Genomic DNA, 9015 nt, shown 5'->3' with positions numbered 1-9015 from the left:
ATTGAAAGTATTTCAATTCAGCATGATATCTTCGCAAGCATCTTAAAAGATTCCTGATAGAAACTTCATTCTTTAAAGTTCCGATATGTAACAAGATGGGTTTGCCATGCGAATGCTGTGACTGTCATAAAATCATTTCGTTAATATTTTGTATCACGAAATAGTTTTAAATACAAAAGTAACTGAAGTGGAGGCAATAGAAGAGGACTGCTTTTGCAAATGAGAATGTAAGAAACAAGGGGAGCATTGACCATCTAAAATTTTCAGATTTATTAAAATTTGCAAGTCAATGATACTTTTGTTGACCTCCTTGGACCAGAGGAGCAATTTTTATGGTTTAACAAATCACTGAATACTCACATTTCTTAAACTTTATTTTTATTTTATTTATAAAGAAATACAAAAACATTACCACAGTCTTTGCTCATTAAGTTTATCGGAATATTGTGCTAATTCAATGCATGGGTGAAATACAGTAATTCTCTAAAACGTGTTTGTTGCGAAGTGCTGGGTCATTTCTCCTTCGTCCTCTTCATCTCCACATTTTATTGTCTAGAACGAAAATGAAGTCCCACCATTGAACAACAATTAGAACGTGTTAATCATTCTATTATATATTTAACATATTTGTAAAATATATTAGTTTAAACATCGATTCTAAATTAACTGCAATTTATCATTGAATAGAAATTTGAAAGGTGTGTATGTATTAATTGAATCCAAGTTAATACATATATTCCTTTATCCTTTCCAATGAATGAAACATTAATACTACAGAGTCTTGTTTGATTCTCCTTGTGTAAAACGTGGAACTGTATTCATTTGCTGTTTCTCTATTTTAGTACATAATAGTAAAAAAAAAATATTTCTATAACTACATATGCAAGTTCAATAAACATTAGAAACATTAGTTGCGATTGGATGTCCAAACTTATGGAAGGGGGGAAAGGAGAGTTTATTTTCTCTTGGTAGACAAGCTTAGAGTTAAGAGGCGATAGTGCAGGAAAGAAGTCACCTATGACCGAAATATTCTGAAGAGCAGTGTGGGCTAAGTGAGTACTGTCATCTCAGGATGACACGTGTAATCCTCAGGTATGACCCGATTCACCAAAACCCTAAGGGAATAAAAATAGGGTCATGCAGAGTTTTATTCTAAATGCTGTGGGCACAATAATAAGAGTACTTAACAAATTATTAGTAACTGAACATTATAGTTCTAGGTTAGCTTTATCACTATATTCTCGACAGTATTACATTTGAATGAAATCTTTGGAAATATTTACATTGTTTGATTTTTAGACCCGATTCACCCTAAGTTACCATACTGCATTTTAAAAAATTCTTGTATGTACTGATGTCTTAAGACTCTTTAGCTGTTACTTAGAAGGATAATATAAGAATAAATAAATAAATAAATAAATATTTTTAGTACAGGCTGTATCATTAAAAACAATTATGTTACGAAATCCTTACGTAGGAAGCGTCGTTTTCTTCAGAGCTGTAATATACAATTAAACAATGGCTATCATATTTATTACTTAATTACTACATTTCAGCGGTGAATCAGAAAAAAATGCTATAATTTTTCTAAATTTACAGAGAAGGACAATATGTATTTTATGATTGACCAATATAATATCTACATTCAAAAGTAGTTGTGACTTACTTTTACGGATAATTTTGGTTAGAAATGTTTTGGCCATCAAATTACACACAATCAATGAGCATTAATTGAAGTGAAATGAAATATATGACGAATTACAAAGTTTTACTTATGCTTCCTGTACATAGTTTTTCATATGCATTTATATTATTACAAGAAATAAAAAAGTTTCGAAACAATGAGTCAACTCTTCTGAAATGATCGTTTATTTTATTTTATTCTCTCTCTATATGCATATATACGGTAAGAGTAAAAACTTTATTTTATTAAACAAGGAAGTTCATTCGGTTACAGCAACGGCAAACAAAATAATTTTATTTAATAATTTTATAGACAAGTGCTTTTCATTTCTAATTGAGAAAAACACAACTCAATTTTTTCATTGAACATACGTATTTATCATTCACTACAATTATGAAATCCAGCTAATATTAAAAAAAACTATTGTTGTTGTTATTATTATTGTGTGTGTGTGTGCGCGCGAGTCTTTGTGTCTTGGTACGTAAGGTAGTAGTGTTAATATATTATAGTATAATTATTACAGTGTAGAATGTAACATTAAACACATAACATTTGTTTAAAAAGCCTTACATTCCAGCCGTTTGGCCCAAAACTGTAAAATGTAAAGGAACATATAACAATATATTACTTACTTACTTACTAAACAGAAACAAGTTACATTCTCGCACAAAAAACTATGATTGTGAAGCTCATAAAAATTACTTTCATCTCTTATTCACTAAATTTAGGTTCTTAGAAATCAAGCTAAATGTTCGTAAAAAGAACATCCATTTTGTAGCTCTTTGTCTCTGGGGAATGTGCATGGAAACATTGCTTTGCCTTTCTGTAAAGGAAGTACTATGAAAAATAATGTTCTACTAGCAATATATAATATTCTCCACAAATAAGACCATCGCTAAACATCAATTAACACACTCTTTTCTTGCGTTACTACTTGACTGAATACGGTAGTCTACTTCCAGGTTCAATATGATGGGAAGACTACTGCTTCGATAGACAAGGTACGAAGACTCGTTCTCTCCGTAGCCGTCGTCTGCTCGGCGACTCTATACCAGGCCCGTAGCTAGAGGGGGGGAGGTGGGGCAACTGCCCACCTGAGACCCTGCTTTGCCTCCCCCTGTGAAAATTATAGAACACATTCTTACCTGGAATTCTCACTAATCTTTACAATTATATCCTATATTGCTGTAGCAACATAACAAAGACACTTATTGATTTGATGATTTATTAAGGTGTGTTGGGTTCCGTAATGTACGAGGATTGGGAAAAAATCCTCTTTCAGATCCATATGTTTTCATGGAATGTTTTCGCTTTTAGAATCTTATTCGTTAGAAGTAAAAGTAAATTCCAAAGGCATACACATACGATAGAAAAAGCCATTTTCAAAGGCTCATAGCATATATTTTCGCCTTCACATCCTCTACACACTCAAAATTTTCATTGTGGTACGGTCATGTATGTTCAAGAAGAAGTAAAGATGAAAAGTTGCAATAAAATAAATTTCGATTGACAGAATCTCGTAAATAATATTGCACTTATTTTCTTTAGTGTTTTATAAAAATAAGAGCATCTGTTAAAAGTGCATCAGGCTAATTTTTGTCAAACGATTTATGAACTCTTATGTTGTGAAGTGGATTCACCTATTTACATTATATTCATTAATCATAAGCTATTCTACAACCTTAGTGACAATGAAGTTCGACCAGTCACAAATATAGGAGTGCGTTGTGAAAGAAGGAGAACACATGCATATGCTGAACATATTTTATTCAGCAGGCTACATGGAACAAAGGATAACATAAATTTCCGCTGCAACGCATCAATGTATGGTGTCCACACAAAATAAAACATTTTCGTCCATCTACACGTGACATTGAAGTTCGACCACTGTTAGAGGGGATCCTGTTTACCATGGTGTGACGCCGCCCCGTCGGCGAATAACTGTGGCAATGCGTCGGGGCATGCTGCGGACGAGTCGTTCAAGGTATTCCACATCGATGCGGTGCCATTCCTCCTGCAGGCAGGCGATAAGAGCAGCCACTGTCGTGGGTCCCCTCTGTTGCACACATCGCTTAAGAACACGCCACACATTCTCAATGGGCGAGAGGTCGGGACTCGATGGTGGCCATGGCAGAGTTCGCACGTGATGGCGAGTCAACCATTCTCTTGTCAACCGCGCTGTATGAGGCCTGGCATTGTCGTGTTGAAAGATGAGACACCTGTGGAACAGGTGCCTTCACACTGTGGGAAGATGCCGCTCCAGTATGCGTGTATAGGCGTGAGCATTCACAATGCCCTCACAAACGTGTAGTGGGCCAACCCCAGATGCCGTCATGCATCCCCATACCATCACTGACGCAGGTTTCTGTACCCGACGTGCATAACATTTAGCTTCATTCTGTTCCTCCTTCCGACAAATGACTGTTTTCAGTATTTTCCCGTACACAACATTGAAAATGGATTCGTCCGTCCACAAAACCCTGATCCACTGCCGAAATGTCCATCCCCGGTACATTCGTGCCCACCGTAGTCGATTGCCTTTGTTCAACATGGAAAGGAAGGGTTTACGTTTCGCCTTGTACACTCGGTAACCGCATCGCTGTAGGTAACGGCGAATGGTTCTGGTTGACACTTCAATGCGAAAGCGTTCTCGAGTCCACAGTCGTAATTTGGCCACAGAAACATGATTCTTGGTCTGGATATAGCGCCTAACTATCCGTAGGTCACGCACGCTCAGCAGGCGTTTTCGACCGGGGGCCTTACCTGGCTCTGTAGTACCCGTATTTTGGTGGTGTTTGATGATGCAGTGGACGGTTGACTTGGGTAAGTTCAGTTGGCGCCCTATTTCCCGTTCACTGAGTCCATCCTGTTGCAACTCCACCACTCTTCTCCTCACGGTGTTGTCAATAGGTTTGCCCCTGGCCATGGTGTTGATGCACTGCGGTTCCTCGGTACACAGCACGCGCTTATATACGGCGGACTCCCTTATCGTGTCCGTGACGTCATGCTTCCGTCGAATGCGCCACTATCTGGAATTTTCCGTATGGGTCTGGTGCCTGGTCGAAGTTCAATGTCACGCGTATAGTTCTCCGTTTCCGTTCTTTACGTGACCTTGGGTGCAACATGCTGGGATCACGATTCTTGCCTGCTCACATGCCTCCTCTTGCACACATGCGTCACTTCTGCGGGTCACCCATTCCACCGCCTATGCCTCTGTGCATTTAATCACGTATTCCTTTCTGGTCGAACTTCATTGTCACCAAGGTTGTATGACTGACAGAATCGACATCACTTGCAGGAAAACTCTGATGGTGAAAGATAGCAAAGTTGCAAAGTTCTTTTTTGCCTTCTGCTCACTGATGGCGAAGATACCACGATGCGGTGTGCGTGGAAAGCTATATCTCCCCTTCTCCTTCCCCTTATACGGTTGGTTGTGTATTGCATTCATTGAGGATCCTTTGTAACATAATGTAAAGAGTATTCAAAATTCATTTCTATGACAATTAGTCAAACATTAGTGACACTAATCGAAGAAACTATTCAAATCAAAGGGTTCCTTTTGTCGAGTGTCAAACAACTCCTTTTGACTCATAATGAAATCAGGACATTTTTTTTTAAATATACACAGTGTTCTACAGAATGTTCTACATAACCAGTACAATATATATAGTGATGCAACAGCCTTTCTTTATAGCAAGTAGTGTCTGGATATGAATTAAAAGAAATGGACAGTCCCGACCAAATCGGGACGTCTGGTAGCCTTGCATCAATGGTTGTAAAATTAATTACCAAATATTGCAGACACTGCAGACTTCTGGACCATTGGTCTCTCCAGAAACAGCACATTGATTTGTGGAAGGAGAAATCGAAATTCTCGTAAAATTTGAAATATCATCAACATTATTATCGTAGGTTTTTACATGTCCATATTAAAATTTTTCACAACTTGTGGAGGGCATGGCCCTCATGACCCCCTTTCTCTTGGGTACGGGCCTGTCTAGAACAGTTGGGCCATTTTGAGTGGTCTTGTCTTAAAGGTGCCTAATGTGTTTGGATGTGTTGCTATGAAGTTAGAACTGATCAGTTTTTTTTTATTTCCCACATCTATCTTTTGGTAATTTTGGTAGAGATGGGATAGAGAGAGGGAGTGAATATTTGATTTCTGTTATTTTCTGTCACTTCTAACTAATCGTGACAATGAAAATGAGTGATGATATTTTTATATGAAACTGATAAAGGGACGGACAATCACAAAGAATCCCATGCCCAGGCTTGGGTTAGAACGTGGTATCCTTGGCGTCGTAGGTAATCACCCCGCCACGGAGGTTGGCTGGTGAACGATGTAGAACCCCTCACTAATATACACACATTTTATTATCAACGAAATTATAGTCATTTTAGGGTATTTTTACCATTGTGATTTCGAATATGATATCAGTTTTCTAAATTGGCTCTAGTTTTTGAGTAATGGCTGTCCTTTAAAAAACATAAAAAGGGAATTTAATATCATTGTTAATCACTCTTAATGATGAGAAGAGCGTGGTTGCTGAGATTATCTTGTGTGTAGGGTGTCGGAACAATCACGTTGAAGATCCCATCAATAATCTGCCACACTAGCGACGATTGGGTACTAAAAGAGGAAGGGGGAGGGGGCAGATGCAAGGCAGTTTACTCTTCCTTAGTAGACATGGCTTATCATTGAGATACCATAGTGTGGAGGCAAAACGTGGGTGGGAAGTGTCTTCCGCACCCCTCCTAATCGCCACCATTGATCTGCTATCTCGTATCTGTCCCCTCTGTTTTGAAATATTAACTCCATAATCTCCTATATATGTTGGTGGGACTTCTCCCCTTGTATTTCATTAAAATAACCAAGATTATCTGGAAAACTGTCAAAGAGGAATTGGAGGATATTTATCTTTATGCTCATATTAATTACAAAAATATTTTAAGTTTGTGAGCAAGTTTTGCACCAGTTCTTCATAGTTTTCATGTTTGTGATTGCCGAAGAAGTTCTTGATTACTCAGACATAACTGAATCATGTAGAAGCTTTAATATAATTCTTAAAACTTGAGACATATGAATCATTAATGAGTTTACGAGTTTGAAGTCGATCAAAGATCCCCGTTTTTAGTTTCTCAGTACTCAGTCCATGAATGGATCTATGCATGTAATGAAACACTCGCCACCTTTATTCAAGACTTAACAAATTTCTTCGATATGCAATATATGTTTTCTTTACAAAGTCAGTGATGTTTTTATTTGTTTCTGTACAGAATATTCATCAAAAATGCAGCACAATCCATCAGGATCATTTATGCGGCCTGCTCGTGAAGAACGCATCTTTTATTGCCTTCAACAATAGAAATAAAACTAAAAAATAAAGCAAATATAGAAAAACGAATTTTCAATATTCAATACGAGAGTTTCTAGGGGAGTGTAAAACTAAAGTTACAAACGAAATGTCCAGAAATATGGCTTTGTAGAGTGTGCATTGAAATACATAGCGCTTGTCCTGAAGAGTCTTTCCTTAAAAACCTGGTTCGTTAATCTGATACAAAGTTGACAATGTAAAAACATAAGTCCTGCATGTATATACTCCATCGTCAAATTCGAAAGACGGGATACATCAGCAGGTCTTACCGCCGGATCCTACTGCATTTCAGCTCCTGAGGATACGGGTAAATTTTCCCTCTACATAATGTGGCATTAACTGGATGATGAAAGGTCCGTTGTATCAATTTTCTAAGAGCTGCTTCCTCTCTACATGTCCTGGACAGTAGGGCATAGCAACATGAACAAGTGATAAAACTTCGAAATGATAGGGGTATTATTTTCTGCTCTCCATCGTGAGAGATAACAACAAAAATATTTTTGCTCTCGGACAATATATTATGTTGACTTAAAGTGTAATAGCCGGAAATACCAAAACAATTGACGGTTTGGAGAGTTTTGGGTCACGTACACTTCGTCTTTGGGCCGGCCGGTATTCTAACCCAAGATTGCTCACGTTGTAGCGTGCTGTCCTAACTACTGAAGCACGTAGGTCGTCATATCTATATTTGTGACAAACTTTAGATGATAGAAATCAGTGTCAATGCAATTATGCTATGCTTAAGCCAACGTTTGTTCAATTTTATTTAATAACAATCTTACTTGTTTGTTTTCTTCAATCCTGTAACATAAAAATATAAATTATCATCTACATGCTTTCTCTTTGACATTTAATTATTGCGCTATTTTGGCAATTACCATAGTTGCAAATATAAATTATTATCATGTACAGGCTTTACTTTCTCACATTTTTTTACTGCGTCATTTCGACATTTCAAAATATCTTCACCATGAAGTGAACGAAAAACCAATACATTATTACATACTAATTTCAGTTTTTATTACTTCATAAATTTATGGGATTATCAAATTTTGTTCTTCATGGAAACATTAAGATATGATTATACGAAACGATTGGAAGACAAAAGACAGAGACAAACTGCACTCTTTTATCAAATTACAAACGGAATTTCAATTATAACAACTGCTATACTTTGCAACTTTTAGAAAGCGTATCAATTCAATGACTGCCTATTGATAACGTGCCTACCTATTGTCACACCAATGCAAAAGCCACAAATATAAAGGTAAAATGTTCCCCTGTGCATAGCACCACGCCATGAAGGCGTATAGGGGGTGTAGGGGGTAACGCCCCACACTTTCTTGATCCGGTCGTGAGTGGGGTGATGTGATCAGCATCACGCCCCTGACCGCCTTTACCCCCCCAGGGTTTCCCCCAGGTACCCATGTTATTCGACGCTGGGTGGGCGCCGGGGCCGCTTCCATCGTTAGAAAAGTTCCCGGATTTGAACCGGCCGGGGATCGAACCCGTGACCTTTAGCATGGTAGTCAGACGCGCTACCGACTGAGCCACCGCGGCCACAAAAGCCACAAATATTCTAAATCTAAAATCAGATAAAATGATGTCAATACTTAATGTCCTGAAAAAGGAAATCAGCTTTTATCAATGTTCTCATCAGTCCAATGTGTACCTACTTATGACTATTAGGTCGTATGAGTCAGCATATGAATATATGAATAAAAGAGAATCGGAAACAGCACTGGGTGAAAAAGTCATAATTTGGAAATTCTCTGGAATTGGCATCGGTGCGACGGTATGTTATTATAGTAATTTAAAATATGTGAATGTGAAATTTGTGAGTTAAATTTAAAAACGGACATTTGTTCTTTTCTTGCCCTATGTGGAAATGTGTTGGTGTATTTTTTTTAATGTTGTTATCTGAATTTCGTATGGGACGTAAACACAATAAATGGT

General features: G+C 37.6%; 1 long non-coding RNA gene across 1 annotated transcript; it reads right to left on the bottom strand.

Annotated features, from left to right (window-relative positions):
* Positions 1-356: 356 nt before the first annotated feature.
* On the bottom strand, positions 357-7867 carry LOC145985720 (uncharacterized). The gene is made up of 4 exons (XR_014441439.1): positions 7842-7867; positions 2255-2276; positions 1474-1498; positions 357-552 (listed from the first exon to the last, which is right to left on the bottom strand). It is a non-coding gene; the product is annotated as an uncharacterized LOC145985720 (long non-coding RNA).
* Positions 7868-9015: the final 1148 nt, after the last annotated feature.

Source organism: Lepisma saccharinum, chromosome 3 (genome assembly GCF_977018435.1).
Source record: "Lepisma saccharinum chromosome 3, izLepSacc3.1, whole genome shotgun sequence".
Taxonomy (NCBI): Eukaryota; Metazoa; Arthropoda; class Insecta; order Zygentoma; family Lepismatidae; genus Lepisma; species Lepisma saccharinum.
The sequence above is the reverse complement of the archived record's forward strand: the minus strand, read 5'-3'. Positions and strand labels throughout refer to the sequence as shown.